This window comes from Amblyomma americanum, chromosome 8, assembly GCF_052857255.1.
Source record: "Amblyomma americanum isolate KBUSLIRL-KWMA chromosome 8, ASM5285725v1, whole genome shotgun sequence".
NCBI classification, from domain to species: domain Eukaryota; kingdom Metazoa; phylum Arthropoda; class Arachnida; order Ixodida; family Ixodidae; genus Amblyomma; species Amblyomma americanum.
In genome coordinates this window covers 80400869-80422488 of record NC_135504.1, presented here as the reverse complement: position 1 = coordinate 80422488, position 21620 = coordinate 80400869, and the positions used below count along the sequence as shown (strand labels likewise).

Here is a 21620-nt window from a genome sequence, read left to right as displayed (position 1 = left end):
AGCTCATGCGTCTTGAGGCTGCTGCTTTAAGGAAAGCGCTTGAAGAGCCAACTGAAGTATTCCGCAAAGAGCAGGAAGCGGATAGGATTGTATACCTAAAAAACTTGACCGAATATCTAGCAAGCAAAAAGTCTGCATTCTGGCAAGCTATTGAAGGAAGTGAACACCTTATTTTAGTGCACATCATTGAAGACAGCTCCATGCATGAAATATTCAGTTGCAGTAAAAGCTGACCTTAGCGTGACAGTTCACTTCGTAAAGATGCCGACAACGAAACTAGGCACCAATTTCTCAATCCCAACAGTAGCGAACAGCAAGAAAGCAATGTTGGAGCTTCTTGAGATCATTGAAAAAAGCAGTGGCGACCTCAGTCAAACTCCTGAATCCGTCAACGACGACATCGGCAAGCAGATTCTTCTCCTGCTGTAAAAATTATCTTTTTCGCCCACAGATGAAAGCACCAATGCCATACAATTTCTTAGCGAGCAGTTGAAGCTTCTCTCAATGAAGAAAGTTCGGAGACGCTACTCAGCCGACTTCATGATATTTTGCTGTCTATTCTTCACTGTATCGCCTCACGCATACAAATATATCCGCGGATCTAGAATCATGACTCTGTCGCACCCAGTGACCATTCACTCAATATGCTCATTGTACGGCATGAATCCTCAAATCGAACATCAGAGTGAATTGTTTTTCCGGTACATGGCCGGAAGAATCACCGATTTGAATGATGGCCAACGTTTTGTGACACTGATCGTGCATGAAATTCACATCAAGCCTTATTTCAAATACATTTAAAGGAGGCAGTATTATTACAGATGCTGCTCTGAACAGCTCAGCTGCAGGAACCAGTGCAATTGTCTTTATGGTGCAGAGGCTCTTGTGCCAATTTAAGGAAGCCGCTCACATCGTCCCTGTCCAAAAAGCAGAACCAGATTGTCTGCACCAGTTGCTGAGAAAAGCTATATGTGGACTAGAAGAAATTTGCTACAGGGTAGTGTGTGTCGTAAGTGACAACAGTGTCATCAACACAGAAGCTATGTCTTCTCATCACCTCCTTCTAAACAAATTGTTTATTCGCATCTATCGGACCCTGCAAGACCTCTCTTTTTTAAGACCCGGTACACATACTACAGTGTACGCAACAATTGGCTTAATAAAAAACCGACCAACATTGCTTCTACTTTCCTGAGTTCAGAAAAACCTCACTGAAGGACAGCGATTGCTCTCTGCATCATTTGCTACCACCAGGAATCTCTACAACTTGGGGTGCGAGAAGCTGTTAAGCTATGGCTACAGACTGTCAAGAAAAGCTCTTTGTCCATCGAACATCGAACGAAAAAAGGTCAAGTTGGCTTTACAAATCTTCAATGAATACCTTCCTCAGGCCCTGCGAGCCTTTGGCATGAAACACAACCAACCTCACAAAATATTATTATTTGAAGTAACTGCCACTTTCATTGAGTTTGTGGTGAAATGGTGGAAGATTGTGAACGTGAAGACCCCTTGGAAGAGAGAAAGGCTTCGAGGCAAGTTCCCAGGACAAGTGTTTCCTTCGGAAAATGACATCAAGATTGATTTCCTGCGCAATCTTTTGGCTTGGTTGGAGTAGTGGAAAGGCAAAAATTTGGACAGTGGCTCGCTAACAAGAGAGACCCATGCCGCTATCGACCACAAAACATATGCTTTTGGAGTTTACAAAGTACTGCTTCGAAGAGCTCAAGCTGTGATATGTCCTGCTAGGAAAAAATTCAAGCCGACAGTCCAGAGGAGCGTTTCGGAAAGTACAGGATGCTCGCTGCATCCCAGTATCATGTGTCAATGAGGCAAGTGTATGAATGCGAAAAGAAGCTAAGGCTGCAATGCAATTTGCCAGCCATCAGTAAAGATGAGCAATGGGATGAGCTTTACTTGCGACCAGACTGTCCACGCCCTAGCTAAATGTAGTGGTGACCGAAGACGCACTGTCGGAACTAAAAGACATCGTCCCGGTGCTGGTCTATGTTGCCGGCTATGCAGTGTAGGCAACACTTAAAAAGGTGAACTGCACAAAATGCCGGGATGCGCTCACGGAAAAAAGGATGACATCCGTATCCGACACGGATGGACTATACGAAGTTGTGAAGCAACTTGACAGGAGCGGGCTTGTTTACCCAGCAACATTTGCCGTCAGCGCTGTCGAACACAACTACGTAGTTGTTAAGCAACTATCAACAAATAAGGACTTCGTCAATCTGCCGAACCAGCGTCATTTAGTCACGGACCTCATGATTGAACTGCTTGCCGGTGACGATTCCTCAGAGTTTGACACCTGCGAAGATGGCCACAAGTCTGAACGTGTTGAAACACCTGTTATGGTGTAGCCCCAACATTTTGCTGAAGAACTACTGTTGCAAGATGAATGCAAAATATTGGATGCCAACGCCAAGGCAAAAAAGAGAAAAGCTGAAACTCTGCGGAATAAGGCAGCGGTTCCTTTGTAAAGAGCAACATGAGTGTTTTATATGTCAACTTCCAAACCAACTTGCAATGTTGTAAATACGTAAACTGTGGAAATGTATGTATCTGTATCGAAAGCGATCGTATTCATTTCAAATATAATCTTCGAACAAATACATGTGTCGCCAAGAATATATGTATATATACGCAGTTGTGAAGCTATTCGAGAGTGTTTAATTTTACATTTTCGCTGCGCTCCATAAAACTAGGTGGAAAAGGAAAAAGTTTTAAAACAATGGTAAATTTATTTCATGTAACGCATAAAAACTTTTACTGAGAAAGATGAGAAACCGCAATGCCATAAAGTTGCTGACATCAGTCCTTAAACAATCTTTGCGCGGGTGTTTCCGGCTAGTGCCTCTAAATAAATTCCGCGTAAAGTGGCTGCTCTTCATTCCAGCATTTTAACTAACTGTCCAGCATTTTAGCTAAAGAAAAAATGGATTGATAAATGGAAGCTCATTGCTGCTAGTTGATTCAAGTCGTGCATCCTTAAACTCCGCCGTAAGTGGCGGCGACTATCTGCCTCTTTTCGTGACGTCACGGGAGGAGCACTCAGGCCTTCTCAAATTCTATAGAGGGTGTTGGCTGTGGCGTACATGGCGAGGAGGAGGATTTTTTGCTCACTGCCAACGCCGCCTACGCCGGCACGCTTTTCTGCTACACGAGCTCCTTAACGCTGTCGCGTTAAAATCCGTACGTGTTGTTTAGATGGTTTTCGTTCTTGATTAAGTGAGTGGATTCTCTTGCATTTTAGTCGCGTTTATTAATTGGCTTATATAGGTCTCATGAGACTTGATGGTACGAATATGGGTGTATTCGCCTAATAAGCGGTTTTTCGTCTACCTCTCGACCAGTGAGCTTTCTCTCCCTCCCTTCGAGGGCTTAGGCCTCCACCACAATTTGTATTTTTCTTCGATAAAAGTTATCCGCTCTCTCCGTGTACAAAGAGGATAGAAAGAAGTGAGCCGGAAAATAAGGTGACCTAGCGAAAAGGTAGTAGTGGAACACGGCAGCGTTTCGATGGAAGCCAAATGCTAAGCCGCGCGTTTGCTGTGCAGTGTCAGTGCAGATTAAAGATCCCCAGGTGGTCGAAATTACTCCGGAGCCCTCTACTATGGCACCTCTTTCTTCATTTTTTCTTTCACTCCCATCTTTATCCCTTCCCTTACGTCGCGGTTCAGATGTCCGCCGATATGTGAGAAAGATACTGCGCCATTTTCTTTCCCCAAAAACCAATTTTTCATTTTTTTCCTGACTCGTCGAGGTGGCTCAGTGGTTAGGGCGCTCGACTACTGATGCGGAGTTGCCGATTTCGAACCCGACCGCGGCGGCTGCGTTTTTATGGAGGCAAAACGCTAAGGCGCCCGTGTGCTGTGCTATGCTAGTGCGCGTTAAAATCCCCCAGGAGGTCGAAATTATTCCGGAGCCCTCCACTACGGCACCTATTTCTTCCTTTATTCTTTCACTCCTTTCTTTATCCCTTCCCCTACTGCGCGGTTCAGGTGTCCAACGATATATGAGACAGATACGGCGCTATTTCTTTCCCTCAAAACCAATTATTATTATTATTATTATTATTATTATTATTATTATTATTATTATTATTATTATTATTATTATTATTATTATTATTATTATTATTATTATTATTATTATTATTATTATTATTATTATTATTATTATTATTTCCTTCCTCAAAGACCTTTCCTTTCCTGAAAACAAATGCTTTCGCATTCCTCACCCGCCGCGGTGGCTCAGTGGTTAGGCCGCTCGGCTACTGATCCGGAGTAGCCAGGTTCGAACCGGAGCGCGGCGGCCGCGTTTCGATGGAGGCGAAAAGCAACAGGCGCCCACGTGCTGTGCGATGTTAGTGTGCGTTAAAGGGACACTGAGGAGAAATTGAAGTTGGCTTCTATCCATAGAATAGCAGTTCCTGATCACAAAAAGGTCATTCTTCCTAAAGACAAAGCACTTGTAATCTAGAAAATGGCAAGAACCAAAATACAGGTATCGCCACGATCGTCACGAATCTCTGAGGCTTGCAAAGGAAGGTTGCACGCCGCACCGCTAGCCGTCAGAAATCACGGAGTCTGCGTTTACGTCATGATCACGTCACTCCGTTTTGTGACGTCATAAGAGTTGCCGTGGCGTCATAAAAGTTCCCCGAGTTTGAATCAGAGGGGCGGGAAAAACTTTGTCAACTTCGAATCCAAATTTCTTTGAAAGAAATGCATCTTTAGCGCCCAGACAAGCGGCAACGCAACAGGCGCCGGCGTGCTGTGCGATGTCAGCGCACGTTAAAAATACCCAGGTGGTCGAAATTATTAAAGCGAAAGCTTTACTAGGCTATGTCAGCCGTTTCGTGTCATCGAACGTGTCCGCAGCCATTGTGGGGAACTAGAAAGCGAGGACTTCTAATAAGTGGTTATAATCGAAGGAGGATGATGTGAGGATGCGATGGAAAAATTTGGGGACGGTCGGAGCACTAGGTAATTCGAACCAAAAAGTGACCAAAAGTGGGCGTGGTCGAAAACGAGTGTCGCGAAATTTAAATCGCAGGAAGTGCGATAACACGTCACGTACCACGTGTTGGAACAGGTGACCGGAAGGGTGGGCGGAGCCAATGAGTGGCGCCAATTTGAATGTAAGCAACTTGAATTCTGATGCGTCGATGTGATGTGGAGTTACTCGAATCCAATCAATTAACATGATAAAGTGAGAGTCAATGTAGATGAATTAAGGTGCATTCATTGCGAAATAAGGTGAATTAAGCATATTTGATGTGCTTCAATGTGATTGCAGTTTTACTTAATGAATGATTGAGCTGCTAGATTAGAATTTTGTAATTGTGAATAATGCAGTTAATCGTGAATCAAAGGATTTAAATGCGAATGAAGTGAATTAATTGTGAGTTAAGACTAGGTGAGTGTGTATTAGGGTGAATCAAATGTGAATATAGATGAATTATGCGCATTCATTGTGAATTAAGGCGAATTAAGCAACTTGACGTGATTCAGTGTGGTTGCAATGTTACTTAATCAAGCACTGGTGACTGAATTGGAGTGGTATAATTGTGAATAAAAGCAATTAATCGTATATCAAATGAATTAGGTGTGGGTCAAATGATTTAAATGCAAATGAAGTGAAATTATTGCCTATCAATGCGTGAATTATGGTTAGGTGAGTGTGAGTTGAAGTGAATCAAATATGAATGCAGTGAATTAAATGTTAATTAAGTTTGAAATAAGTGCCAGTGAGTTACATATGATTGGGGATTTGGTAATATAATTGTGAACTGATGAAATTAAATGTGAAATAAGGGAACCAATTTTGAGTTAATTGTAAATTAAGGTTAGGTGAGTGCGATTTAAAGTGAATCAATTGTGAATGCATTGAATGAAATGTGAATTAGGTTTGAATTAAGTGCCAATTAGTGACGTACGATTCTGGATGAGGTGATGAGGAACGCGAATCGAACGTTGTATATTAAGGAGCCGAAATTACATATTAGCGGAAAGAGGTGTGAAGAAGACGATGTGGATTAACCGAAGAATAAAGAAGAGGAAGAAGAAGCATTCGGTGAGGTTGGCCACTCCCCCGTAGTGGGTATGTGCCAGCAGCGTGCCTGAGCCCGTTCCGGGGAGTCAACTGAGGACGCGACCACCTGCTACGGCCAGGGGTGTCTCCAGCGCTGTTGCCACCCATCCGGGTGGTGCTCCCAACGCCAAAAAAACCGGCATCACCTCCACGGGCGCTTGGACCTGGAGCTTGTACTACGCAGCCAGCGACGCCGCCAGCGACGTCAGCCCAAGGACGTCGAACGCCGTCTCGACGCCGGATAGTGGATCCATACAACGCCGCAGCCGCACCGAACCAACCGTGAGCACGAATGCCGACCGCTAATAGTAGAACGCTAGTAGTAGACGCTGGTAGCAGTGTGTCCGGGTAATGTGTATTTATAGTATTTGTGTTTTGTGTTAGTTTTATTAGTCTTGTGTTCTAGTGTGTGTGTGTGTCACGTATGGCGTATTAAGTGCGCGTCAGTTTGGGTACACCTGTCGCCTAGTCCCTTCTTTCGGACCGAGTTTTCTCCGGAGAGATCCGTGACAAACGTACAGTGACGGGCATAGAAGGGGGTAAGAGAACTGCATGCATAAAAGAGGAAAGAGGGAAAATAGATGCAAAGAGGGGCAATAGACGCAAAGAGATGCAAACAGAGGCAAAGAGGAGCAAATAGAGACGACGAGTGCCGAGGAGGTGTCAATGCTTTCGCACTACTCCAAGGCGGTGGCCGCAGTGGCCTCTAACGTTTTTCAGGTGCCCTGCACTACGGCACCTGTTTCTTCCTTTTTCTCAATCTCAGTTAATTAGTAATACTGGTTGTTGGTGTATTATGTCGTCACTCCGGAAGTCAGCATACGATAATGGACGCTGCATACGGAAGGCGCCAGCAGACAGTGCACCCGCGCTCAGCCTACTGCGCATGCGTGCGACGTAATTGAGCAGTGCCACCATTATTCGAGAAGAGCGCTCCCCAGGCAATCTTGCCAGATGCCTCCTGTACGTCGATCCGGAAGGATGCCGTCTAAACGCACTTCTGTGTCTCCAGCAACCAATCGTTCGCGCGCTAATGAACGTCAGTGAACGTGTCGTGAAGCCAACAATTGTGTACCCTTTATTCCACATTCTCACCGCTAATGAACGTAAGAAAAAGTCGTGAAGCCAACAATTCAGTAGCCTTTAATCAATATCTTCACCACACATCAGCAGCACAAGCAGCAGCACCGCGTTTAAAGGCTTTCGCCTCACCACACTTTAAGTAAGGAAAGTGCCCCCTTGAATTTTTTGCAGACGGACACCACCGCCGCATACCGCAATGCGCGGATGAGGTGTCCGCTGACTCAGGAGTGTCAGTTATGCCCGTCTCTTTCCCTCAGAATCAATGGAGTCTAAACTTGTTTCGAGAAAAATTAGCTGTGGTTTAACTACTTTTGAACCTGGTTAGAGAGCGGAAGCTGTGATGTATCGGGCAACTAGACGCGGCTTGGCGTCCGTAACGATGAGTGCGTTCCGGACAACTGCAAGCACCGGAGCTCGCCGAAGCGCCTGCGTCTTCATTCCCGTCCATTCCACTGACGTCTCTGGCGAGAGCATCCTCCGTAGGCGCCTTTTCCGCGCGCCGTTGGACTTCGTGCTGTGACGTGCATGACTTCCCTATCGAAAAATCTCGTATGGATGGATATGTGCCTAGTATGAATTTATATGTGTGCGATATGTGGTAATACGAGATGATATGTGTTGAATATGTGCCACGTATAATGTAATACGTGCCACGTATAATGTAATATGTGTCACGTATACGGTAATACGTGTTCCCCCATATCACACGTATGGCCCATATGTGTCTATCGTATCACCAGTATGGCAGATACGTGTCTGTTGTATCACTCGTATGGGCCAATATGTGTCTCCCGTATCACTTGTATGTGTTGATATGTGTCTTTCAGTCACTCGTATGGGTTGATACGTGTCTCCCAGTCACCCGTATGGGCCAATATGTGTCTCTTGTATCACTCGGATGTGTCTCAGTCACTCGATTGGGACAATGTGTCTTTGTTATGGGCCAATATGTGTCTCTCAATTATATTTCAGCTCATATGTCTTTTATATGGCTCATATGAACTTAAATGCATTACATTTCATCTTGTCTGTCATGTGGATCGCAACTGAGCTCATAATTAATTCGACCCCGGGTGGTCAAAATCAGTTCCTCTACTGTGGTGTCTCTTATAGGCAATGTGCAGCTCTGGGATGTTAAATCCCACTCATCACACTAATCCAAGTTGTACCAGCTAGCACAACATGTGTGAACAAGCATATAGCATTCTGGTACTGTGCTTTCAAAGCTACACATCAGCTCAAGTGCATACATTCCAAAAAAGTTTATTTAGAGAACTGTCAGGAAATAAAGAACTATAATTAGGCTAAGGACACGACCTAAAAGATAACAGAAAATGAGGCCACAATACATTAGTCCATAGGATAAATGAATCAATTGAATTAATCATCCCTTATTACTGAAGTAGCCTCCAATAGCAAGGAACTGAATATACAGACACAAAAATTTGATAGATATATCCAAAGCTTGAGAGGTGTGCTGAATAATTTGCCTCCTTGTCTGTAACGTGTTAGCAAGAATGAAAGATGTCAAAGTCAAAATAAAGCTTAACTGGGATGTCTTTTTGGAGGTGTAATTAATTTTTTGATATAGTCCCCCACTGACGCTGATGCTCTTACGCCATCGATGCACTACTGTTTACTTGCTGTCAGAGAAGAATGAGGCCGATGGCCCCAGTTGGGACCTGCATGGTCTTTATATGTTCTTTCAGTTACAGGAATAGCAAGAAGCCTCATGGCGCTAGTTCAGAACTATAGGTGGGTGAGGCAGTGCATCCCGAAACTGCAGCTTGTTCAACGCGGTAGTTTCGTCACCCGATTTGTCATTCCAAGCGTTGTCATGTGAAATCGTATTTTTTTAGGACAAACTTAAATTTAAGCAAAAGTGCACGCAATTCCTTCAGCATACTCAAATTCAAGAATGCCCGCAGTAGCCATCTCCTTAATGTGACAACCATCACAAATAAAATCATCCGCAAGTGCCATGAGCTCATGTGTGAAATGCAAGCACCACGCTTCCACTGCGATTCTTGTTCCATACTTGACAAAGCTGGATCTTGCATGTGTACAGTCCCTACCCACCTTCTAACTGGAAACATCACACCCTGCCATAAAGAGGACTCATTCGACAATGGATATTGATAACAGGAACACCTTCTACCATCCAAAATATGGTTTCAGCACACTTTTCTAACCGTGCACTGATGCAGACCAACAGTTTCCTTGTGACTACTGCAACATCAGTGGTGCCATGTGCAAAATGAAAACATCAAACTTTCTTTTCATTGTAACATCTTTCCTTTTTATTAGTTAATGAATGTGTTACACACCTGTGGCACACTGTAGCAAGCTGTAGCATCTTCCAAGGAGCTTAACACTTCAGTATCGCCAGACTGACCAGCGATTACTGCGCACCTTAATAACACGAGGAATCTCCAATTTTGACTTCACACAGTACAGAAGGTGCCCCCAAAGTCATGGTTTTGTGGCTAAGGCATTTGGCTGTATGGCACAAGGTCACAGGATTCAACTTCTTCCAGTGCAACTGCACTGTAGTTCAGGAAAAAAAACGCGTCCTGTACGATATCAGCGCACATTAAAGAACTCCAGGTGGTCAAATTTCATCCGGAGCTCCCCATTACAGCATCTCTCATAACCCATGTGCAGCTTCAGAACATTAATCCCCACATGCCATGATCGAGGACCAAGACAAGCAAAGCACAATGGTGGGTCTAAAAATTATCCAGAAATCTATGATAATGTTCAAAACCGTCGTGAAAGCCAAAACAGTTCGTGATAGGCAGCAAACTATTGTATGTGGTAAACTTATGAATTAACATGTTAAAATACACCACGCTAAGAACTAGTCACATATATACAAAGCTACTGGCCCGAGGGCCTCATAGGTTAAACACAGCTGCTTAGTGCAGGCAGTGACCACAGATCCAGTCCATGAGTGTGGAACAATGATAGCAGTCAGAATGGGGCACAGTGCATTGGACAGGCACACTTACGTCGTGAATAGCAGATTGCCAATATCCCTCAAGAGAAGAATTATAACGGTTGTATCTTACCCTTACCTATGGAGCAAAAATGTGAAAGCTAACAAAAACTGCTCAGCTTAAACTGCAGGCAGCACAGCAAGATTTGGAAAATGGTAACTGCAACATTATGAGCCAGGAAAGGAGCAGAGTGGCCAGATCATAGAATGAACACCAGTTAATGATATCCTAGCTGCCATTGATAAAGTGAACGAGGAAGGGGAGAGTGGCAGGGTGCGTGCCAATGTTTCAACAAGAGGATTTGTCCTAACCTCTAGTTGAAACATTGGCAAGCACCTTGAGGCTTTCCCCTCTCTTTTCACTTTGTGCCCCTCAAGACACCATCTGCCTGCCTTCTCTCCACCATTGCTGCCATTAAGTAGAAATGCGCAAGAGCGGGGCATGTATGCAAAGGCAAGATGACTTATGGCCCCTTTAAGGGGCTGTGAAAGGTGGTCTCGGCAAACATCCGATGTGCCCAGGATGCTAAAGGATGCTGCTTCCCAAATAACCTCCAGTAAGAATTTTTTATATGCTTTTTGTGGAAGCTGAGTTATCTGTAGTCAACATTTGAATTTCCACGTCTTTGCACCTTTCCCTCTCCTGTCGTCACTTTTTAAACGCTGAAATGTTGGTGCTCCTCTGCCGGCCCTTCGGACTCGCCCCCTCTGCCGCCTGCTGACGCACACGAACCAACGCTAGCAGTCTGCTGCTGATGTAATGAGCACTACATGACGCAACAAGCACGGATTCGGGCAAAAGCACAGCACCGCAGGTCACCGCTAGGCACAGAAGCTGGAGTTTTAAATATTGTGTTGTAAATTATCGGCTCGCTTCTGAGGTCTTGTATGCGGCATGAACGCTCGTTGGCCTGTACTCTACATAATGCGGGCATTTTATAGACAACCTCAAACACCCTTTTCAGGGACGCTTTAAGGTAACGGAGTGAATTCCAAGAGGAGGCAAGTGTAGCGGGGATTGCAAGAGTCAGGTGAGCGGATGGGGTTTGGAAGTCTGTGGGGATAAGGTGGCCATAGCTTGCACAGGACATGGTTAATTGCAGAGATATGGGAGAGACCTTTGCCCTGCAGTGAGTGTAGTTAAGCTGATGATGATGATTATGGCCCTACTATACAGTATTTTTCAAATTAATATTTTATTAACAATTTGATGGGTAAACAAGCGCTAGTGAAATGACAAAGGCTTAAAGGTGCACTAAAGAGGAATCTCAACTGGTCTTTTTACCGCGGCGACTCTATCTACACATTCCGGGCACTATTAGAAACTTCGAATTATTGTCCTGTGCGGGCCATTTCCCTAATTTAAATCGGATTAAACCTCCCAGCTCTCGCCCTTTTTTGAACTCAACGCTGTAGGTAGGAGGAGTCAACCAACGCTGGAGTGCCTTTCAGACAGTCTATAGTGGCGGCTTTGCATTCGCTTTTATTGAGTTTTTAGGAAATTTCTGTGAATAAATATTTTCAGTCGCAGACAACATAGCCATAAATTAGGCCCATGGAAATAAAAATACGTGTGGACTCTTTTGATTTACGTATCACTCCGCCAATGACAGAGCGGCAAGCCGCCACGGGGCTGGCTCCACGCGTTGGTTGACTCCTCCTACCTACAGCAATGAGTTCAAAAAAAGGCGGGAGCCAAGACATTTGATTTAAATTACGGAAAATGGGTGCACAGGACAATAATTCGAAGTTTCTAAGAATGCCCGGAGTGTGTAGAAAGAGTTCTCGCGGTAAAAAGACGAGTTCAAAATATCTCTTTAGTGCACCTTTAACACTGCCTCCTAGTCTCGTTCAATGAGGTTTGGAATTTTGCAAACATAATTTTCTTCATTGCTGAATGTGACAAAAATGCAAGGCTTGGCTACTCCACTGAGATTCAGCGCAACCAGTGGGCATTCTAGAGAAAAAAAACACTGCATTATGTGACCTGGCAAGTACAAATCGCAGTCTTCACAAACAATTTTCCTGCAGAGCAAAACAACTTCACCATTGCTTGGGGACCCCCCATCAACTACCTCGAAAATTCTCTTAATAACGAAAAATTCGCCATCTTGAGACTCAATGACACTACTGTCACTTTTGGTGCCCCTTTGGTACTGCTGGCTATGCATCACAGTTCCTCTATAAAAAAATCTGAAATATTCTTGCACTCGAGGAATGTTGTTGAGCATTAACTCCAGAGCAGCCCTTTCTGCTGGCAGAAGCAGAGGCACTTCCTTCGGCACTCCAAACATGCAGGCACCCTGCACATAGTGAGCCTTGCTCACGTTAGGGTAATGAAGAAATTCACTGCACAACTGCTGGCTCCTCAGTGGAATTGCGTTCAAAGAAAGAACAAGGTGCAGTTCCTGATTCATGATTGCCCGCTCCAAGATTTGATCAGGCACTCCATTTGCTGCCGTCACCAGTTTAACGATGTGGCCGTTCCCACTCTCGAATCCAAAGGCAGAATGGGCCCACAAGGGTCCGAAGTTACGGGCGGCTTGGGTTAGATGCGTCAGCTGGTGCACATTGAAGCTCATGCACCGCTCCCCGTATAGTGCTGCAGCTCGGCGCACGAAGCGTTGCAGGAGGCGATCTGAAAAAAAAGAAAGCTATTTTACTTGTGGCATAGACTTTCAATATATTTAATTATGCAGCTATGGGAACATTAGCCCACTACTCTAAAACTAAGATAATTCAGTACTGTTAACAAACCAATTTGACAAGAAGTTGCGCTACACCACCACTGAGGCAATGAGCTTTGGGAGTTGTGGTACCCCAGGTGGTGACCATGTTGGCATTGTGTACACCCAAGAAGCCCACATATATGCCGGCTTCGTAGGGCAGATGGCTTCCATCAGATCAGCACTATGGGCTGTGACTGCTGCACCTGACAGAGTATCCTGGATTCCTTGTTTTCTTGAAAAACGACAATTCCTCACAACAGCTAGCACAGAGCAGTTGTTACTACATGATGCAACAAGAAAGTGTGCAGCAACAAAGGTGTAGAAACGGGGAATAATTCCAGATAATTTGTCAAACATCAACCTTTGACAATACATAAGAGTGGTCTTGTAATAATGTGCCATTTACGGCGGAATATTGCCTATGCCTCATTTAAAGTTTTCCGTGATAAAGAAAAGAAACAGAGCCAACAAGCGCCCGTCCTGTTTGTCTCCCTGCATCCGTGTCTGTTTAGCGCTATGTGGCAAGCAAGCTGGCATGTTCAGTCATCGAACAAATGTTCAGGCCAGTACAGAGAAAGCAGTGAGTCGCATGGTAAGTGCTCTGGCTGTTAAAATCATATGCCGCTAACAAAAAAAAATGCAGAAGCAATCCTCTCAAAAATTCACTTCATATTAAACACTCAAAATCTTCCCGATTCAGCCCTTTCTCATTTCACACTGAAAAAAGGTTTGTCACAGCTGAAAACATCATAGCCCTTTTGTACTGCTCGGCTTTCTTGCTGGTAAGCCACGATTCACTAAGTGGATATATTTATGAGTTTATTGCTGTAAGAATAAGAAACAGAAAAACAAGCACTTGACTCTTGTTTAAACAAAGAGGATGATGAAGACAGCAAGTTTGTGATATCTGCCTTTTTCATAAACCCCTCTGTGTTCTACATGCAAACAGGCTCCCAAATTATTTCTGGTTTGAAGTTTGCTACAAGTGGGCGTAGTGGCATCCTACAAGTGAGATGCTTGCTGTGTGAAATAGAGGTCACTGGCAGGTCCTTTTCATTCGCTGGCTAGCTTTGCCCAAAATGACCATTAATGTTTCATTGGCATGCAGAACACCGCTGCATACAGTTAGCATGTGCTCCTGTAAGAAAAACATTATTAGTATTACTAATGTAAGAAATGAAAATGAACGAAATGCTGCTGTTTTGGTGCCATATTTTGTTCTTACAACTGGGCACTGCTCATGCAGTAAATTACAGCGGACGCCTTATCATAAATGCATCCTACTGCTTCATTTTTGTTTCCTAAATGATTCATTTTTCTTGCGATTTTGTAGACAGTGCGCATGCACACAAACACACACACACACACACACACACACACACACACTACTACAAGGTACGGTCACTTTGGTTTGGTTTGTAGGGGTTTAACGTCCCAAAGCAACTCAGGCTATGAGAGACGCCGTAGTGAAGGGCTCCGGAAATTTCGACCACCTGGGGTTCTTTAACGTGCACTGACATCGCACAGTACACGGGCCTCTAGAATTTCACCTCCATCGAAATTCGACCGCCGCGGCCGGGATCGAACCGTCTTTCGGGCCGGCAGCCGAGCGCCATAACAACTCAGCCACCGCGGCGGCCCGTACGTCACTTTGAGACATTATGTTCAGTGCCATCTAGCCTGTTAGTAGCATTGCATGCTTTTTTATGCTGTAGCAACACTACACTCTGGATTGTGTGAACTGAGAAACCGCAGGCCTAGGAAAGATTATATTTTTGCTAAGAACACAGTTAACACCCTGTACCTTTCATTGTTAGAATAATTTTTGGAGAATGAAAAGTAAAAGCCAGGCACTTTAATAAATATGGGTAACATTTTTTTTTTGTTGCATGTTTCTTTGTAATGATGCATGAGACATTAGTATACATGAATCACCTTTTGGTACTCACAAACAATTCCTCAGTACTTTACAACTAAATTTCCTCTCATGCTGTTTTTGTTTTAACAACAATGCTGCAATGTCAAAGGTCAGTATATGTCACATGAGGCATGAAAAAACTGCAATATAATGACTACTTCATCATTTGATTTCAGTACAACACCAAAGCAAGCCTGTTTCAAGAACCGGAATGACAATGAATGAAGCAGCAGAGATAATACTGCAGTTTTCAAGCCTCATGTAGCCTATACTACCTTTTTAGGTGACAGCCATCGTTCTGGTGTTGAAACAGTAACAGCATGACACAAGAAATGCAATCATGAACTATTCATCAGTCATAGTTGGCAGATGTCACGTGCTGATCTATGTAATGCCTTACACATAATTAAAAAGAAAAATCATGCCATCAGAACTTGGTGTATATGCTGCTTTAACCCGCTAGCAGACTTGGGACGAGCCAGGCTTGTCATAAGCAGACTGTCATTTCTGGGTATTAAGAGTCCAGCTTGTGCATTTTCTGGCAATCTGTGTCTGGTTAATGGAAAGTAGGGCTCGTCCAAAATATCTTTTTGGTTGCCACAAGATGGAAGCAAAGGTACCAAAGCACCATTCCGGTACCACTGTAGAATAAATATCTATTAGAGGATTAATCCAGAGTGCATATAAAATCTTAAGGTTGGAATGCAGAATGAAATAACTATGCTCCAGACAGAATATTTGGCCTCACCTGCATAACTGATGGCAGCAGATGAAAGTTGCTCTTGTAGAAGTATAAAAATTGCCTCGAAGAGAAGAGCAAAGTGCCTCAAAAATTGAGCAGGGAGAGTGTTCAGGCAACATGGCACACAGTAAAAAAGCAGCCAGTTTCGCCACTCGTGTGCTTTCCAGAAGTGCCTCTCCTGGATTGTGCGAGGCAGACGGGTGAAGTGATGTGGTGGTCGAATGCTGGTGAGACGTTTGTTGAGGGCATTCACTGTACTTGGCCGCCCTCCAAATGTAATCATTATAAGTGACCCATCAGTAGTGCTATGCGAGAGTGCACAGTTTTTCCTATAGTCGGACACAATTCAAGAAGACAGCGGCTTTTACCCATCAAAGGACCACCTTCCAGCCAACGGCGTCACCTGATTCTCATAACCTTGCTAGCGCGGCAATGCAGGGAGCAGCCCCACAATGAAAAGAGGAGTCTATCCCTGGACACAGTGGGAAGGGATTACCCCCTTTCGTCTACCACTCCCTGCTTGGTCACATCAGCAGGGTCATGAGAATTGGCCGACTCCACTGGCTGGAAGGGCCCCTTTGACAGAGAAAAGCCGCTGCATTCTTAAGTTGTATCCGTCTATAAGTGCTGTCCATAAATGCGTGAATGTATGCAGTCTGTTTCTCGGCACATGGGTAAATATGCATGCATGTCAACTAAACCTTGTTACAGTACTATGCTCGTTTTGTACTGTCACTTCATCAGTGTCCATACTTTGCGCTCCTGTACCTTTTCTGAATATGTACCAATAAGCCTAGCTACAAGAACTGCTTAGTATGCATGTTATGTTAGGTGCAATTTTTGAAAGAGCAACAAAGCATAGTTCCCCACACAGCCTTATGTCAGCTAGAAAACACAAAAACCCAGGTCATGAACAAATACTCACCTATGTAGTACTTCTCACGGCAGCTGGATGAATCAAACCAGTACTCTGTGAACTGCCTTGTCACACCAAGCAGCACACAGTGCATATATTAAACCGTATAGCACGACACAAGGTCAAGGTACTTCAAGGACCACAAAGGTGATGGTCCTTTTAGGCCATTGACCGATGTCTTCTGCAGCATGGCAAGCTTCATATTCTTTCGGACACCCTTTGATGTCCTCTCCTCTGCTGGTGGCTCAGTGCTGGTATAAAGGCGCCGTCCTGAAAAAAAAAATGGAAAATTGGTTTTCAAGGAAGGGAAATGGTGTAGTAATTGTCTCACACCTAGGCCAACACCGAATCCACTGCTTAAGAGAAGGAAGGAAGGTGGGAGCGAAAGAAGGAGAAAAAGAGGTGCCGTAGTGGAGGTCTCCAGAATTATTTCAACCACCTGGGGATCTTCACATGCACTGACATCGCACAACATAGACGCCTTTTTGCATTTCGCCTCCATTGAAACGTGGCCACGGCAGCCGGGTTCGAACCTGGGAACTCCGACTCAGTAGTCGAGTGCCCTTCCTAAACTATCATAATGATCACCTGAGATTAGGGCAAAATCGTACAAAGAAAACATTGAAAAAACGAAATCCACCAAAAGGCTACAACAAAGCATAACATGTTTACTGTCCAGTAAGGTTCCCAAAGAGATTCTACTACAAAATGCACAATTTCTGTAGTACTGCCAAACTTTTCTACGATAAAAATGGCAATGCACCTGATACTCCAAATTCAAATACTAGTGCTGCTGGCAAGACCTTGCCTATATATCTGCTCGACGTTTCAAAAGTGGATGTTCCATAATTTAAACCCAAATTGTTTTCTTTATTCCAAGCCATCTTTTAAAATGTTTGACGCCACGCCACGCACTCTGCACTAATAGTTTATGATGTGTAATGAACTTCTTGTGGTTTTCAGTTGATTCAGTTCAACACTGCTGCTCAGTAAATTGTTTGCAAATAAAGAAAAGGAATCAATGTAAGCAAGAAAGCTTTAAGGTCATCAGCACGGTGAAAAATAGTCATGGCTGTAGGTTAAACATCTTTTGAAGGACTCTTACTACAGTATACAAGAATGCGAAAGATATTACGTAAAGAATGGGTGCCTCTCATGTTGAAACAAAAAGACAGCCTAGTACTCCTCTTTAACTACACTCTTTCAGCAACAGGCGTAGGTTAAGTGCTGATGTAACCCATAAACTCTTACCCAGCTGTTCACTACCTTTGGACTACTAATTGCAGTCGAATACAACTGAAGAATTAGCAGCTTTTCCCCGTCAAACGACCCCCTTCCGGCCATGGCGTCCGCTGATTCTCATGAACCTGTTAGTGTGAATATGCAAGGAGGGGACTATCCCCTTTCATCTGCTACTCCCTGCATTGTCACGCTAGCAAGCTCATGATAACTGCCGGATGCCACTGCTTGGAAGAGGGTCCTTTGACAGCGAAAATCCACTTTGTTTCTGAATTGTAACCAACTGAAGCTTACTAAGAGAGAGTCGTGTACTAACAGCACAAGTGCCATCTCTTGTTTTGGTTGCCTTTAGGTGCCGAAAGGAAGCTGGTATATGCCACCTCTTTAATGACATAACAAACCAGTGCACAATGTTAATGGTGCTGCAGACCACTGCAAAGAAATCTATCATAAACAACAGGTGCTATGATGTGACTGCAACTTCTTTGCTGACAAGGTGGCCAACAGGCCATGGCCTGGCTCTAAGACAGACTGCTGATTGGACATTACACCGCCCTCAAACAGTGCCTGCTTATTGAGAAAAATCATCTAAAACAGCATATATGGTGACTCTGCATGCAGCTCAAGCAGGTAGGCAAGTGTAGCAATTGGCATCAACAACAACACTAGCTCTTGAACAGATCGCAGTACAGAACTTTGCTGCAAACTGCCCATGCGTCTGAAGTTCTACATAGATCGAAGGGCCATCATGAATGTTAACAAGTATATGGTCTAAAAATGGAGTTATGGCATTTATTAGCGCTCCTCTCGGCTCCCAAAGACGACACAAGCTGAGGACAGTACTTGCAGAGGTATCATTCAACTCTCTTTGAGCAAGGTACACAGATAGTAGTCCAATTTTGCAATACCAGCACAAGCAAACCGGATTACATTGATGAGCAGTGGCAGTGGCTTTAAATATGCAAAATTAGTTTTGTTGAGCAATCACTAAACTGCCAGCAACAGGATGGCTTGAAGGCACTAATAATAAATATTAGTGGAGTGGCGTTCTTACCTTCTTCCAGTTTCCCACATGCTAGGCACCAGGGGCAACCGAAAAGACCATTAAACTGCGTGTGGTTGCCAACAGATGCTCTTGCAGGGGCATCCACACACACACACGCAATGTACACTTTCGAAGCCACAGCTGCAGCCCCATGTTGCCAGACAACTTCACCAACAGCCTGCACTGCCTTCACAAATTCTCCCACAAACAGCATCATGTCAGGGTGTTTCCGTCCAAACCACAAGCCAGCAAGAAAAGAATTCTCCATGCGATGAGGCTGTGGTAGTTCATTGACACACACCTGAATAGGCCAGACTGATGAATTATTGGACTTGAAGAGTGGGCTGCCATCAGTGTTCACTGTCAACGTGAAATCACTCCACTTTAGGAGTCCCTGTTGACGCATTCTTTGCACACGGCCGCATTGCCAATGTCGGTTATTATTTTACTTCCAGAACTAGCTGCCTCGGCCAATTTTGACATATTTGCAAACAGTAAACTTCCAACTTAGTCTGTGACAAGGTGAAGCTGTTCTTTAAGGTTCAAGAGAGCAAAAAAACAGCCTCTTTTCTTGACAGTGCGCAATTCTACTTGTGTTTTGCACACTTTGAAAGAAAGCACCTGACTGTCACTGCTGGCCTGGAGGGGTGACATGCACACTTCGCAGTAGAAGTGGCGCTGAACGAGACTTGCACATTTCCCTGCCCACAACTTTCTGAACAGGTATTTTGAGCGCGGTAGGCCCGACCGTTGATACCCGAACAAGGCATCTACCAACTTCAGCAAGTCGTCAAGCGCTGACCAAGTCAGCCCGTTAGCCACAACAAAGGCCATTATGAGAACAACTGCCTCAGCCAATGTCGTCGACGAGCCAGGCAGTGTTTTGCGCCCGAATTCATGCATACAGTCAGAAAGAAGCTCTGCGCTGTCAAATTGTGGCACAGTACTACCGTGCAGCACAGCGGCACCGTCGTCTTCGCCGTCATCCGGGTCACCGTACTCCTCGCTGCTGCTGCTGCTGCTGCTGCTGCAGTCACCCTCGCTTGTGGCATCCATTCGCGGTTCTATTTCGTCAGTGTGCGACAGAGAACTATTGTCGGCCCCGCTGTTGTCGTCCAACTGACAGCATTTATCGCTGCTGCCAGTTTCGGCTGCGGCCCCGAAGTGGGATTCACTGCTTGGTTGGCTTGGCCCAGCGGCACTAGAGCTGGCTCCAGATTCTACGCTAGCGGAGTCGGAGACATAAGTCGGGTTCCCGTTAACAGACGTTGCAGGCGACGTGAGTGACCGCTTCTTATTGAACCACGCTGCTGAGCGCGGCACAACAAACGGGCGGCTTTCATTTTCCAGATATAGCTTGCGACGTTTTGGAGTCGCAGGCTGGCTGCCCTGGTTCATGGCGGCGTGATGCAAAGCGATTTCGTAGGATATTGCCTGTAGAGAAGTCGCCGCACTCGATTCACAGGAGGATAATAAACGTGGAGTAAAAAAACGATGGATGGATAAGATAGAAGAATATAACTGAACCCTTGAAATTGGACGGCGGCTCACATCACCTAGCGTCATCCGCCGTGCGGCAGCGTTTTGGTGGTTCTGTTTTGAGACGGACGACACACAAGCAGACGACACACAATATTTTTGTGCCTGTCGTCGCAACAAAAGTAGGCCTCGCTGAGAACTGTTTTCGAGTTCATTACCTTGGTTTGTTTAGCGAGAGCCTGTTATCTGTGACGTATCGAGGATCGCACTTGTCACGATTAGAAAGCGAAAATGCTCTGCTGCAACGCTCCGATTCTTCATTTCAAGTCAGCGTAACAAGAAGCCGGTCCTTACATTCGCGTAATCTCGGCGGGCTGCAGCTCTAGAAACAGGGTTTCAAGGTTTTGTTTTTGTTTTTCTGACACCGGAGCCGCCAAGCGCAATTCATGTGTTTGAGAAGTTTGTGGCATCATGTTCCAAGACAGCAAGCTTATTCAGAAGTAGTGCATGCATGCTTCCTACACATGTGTCAATATATACCGTTCCCTTGTCCGGGCCTTTGAGAACAAGGATAAAGGGGCGAAAGGACTTTTTTTTTAAAAGAGTTAGCTGGTCAGCTATAGTTGATTTGTCAGACATAATAAAAGGATTTTAGCGCCGTACGAACACAAGAAAGAATGGCGCTTCTGCCCCCGTGTTGTCTTCAGTTTTATTGTGTGTGTACAGTCGGGTACAGTAGTCTGTGGACCACGTGTTCCTCAAACGAAGGCGGTGGTAGTTCTGCTGTTAGCCGGCAGCTGGAGCCCAAACTTGTGGAGGTGAAAGCTAGAATTTTGTTCTTTCATCTCTATGAGTGCGGTCTCCAGCCGGCGCGGCTAATAGTCGAGATATCGGCTTCGTTTGAGCAACACGCGTGGACCGGCCAGAGTTTTTTCTTACCGACTGTACGTCCTGGCGATAGAACCACTCCTTCTGATAATTTACAAACTTTCTTGAAAGCACTGCAAGCAAACCACACAGACGGAAATGAACGCAGCTGTGTATTCAGTATATAGAAGAAACGTACGTAGCTCGCGCGAAATTTCTTGGAGCTGCAGTGATATAAATTTTCTGCCGGCTGCATCCCATCTGTGAATGCAGTCTTTTTTTTCTTTAATGTGTTCACATACGATGTCTGTGCCTTCGAGTCCACTTCTTATATTCGCTTGTCGCGCGCATATATGTGCCTCTCATTCGGTGGTTGTTTCATATGCCGCATTCATTGAGTGGATTTCGTCATTTTTAAAGTTTAATAATCTGTCGCCCACCACGGTGGCCCAGTATGGCGCTCAGCTGCTGACCTGAAAGACGCGGGTTCGATCCCGTCCGC

At 44.8% G+C, this 21620-nt stretch overlaps 1 pseudogene; it reads right to left on the bottom strand.

Annotated features, from left to right (window-relative positions):
- Nucleotides 1-12024: 12024 nt before the first annotated feature.
- Nucleotides 12025-18912, bottom strand: LOC144102537 (uncharacterized; annotated as a pseudogene).
- Nucleotides 18913-21620: the final 2708 nt, after the last annotated feature.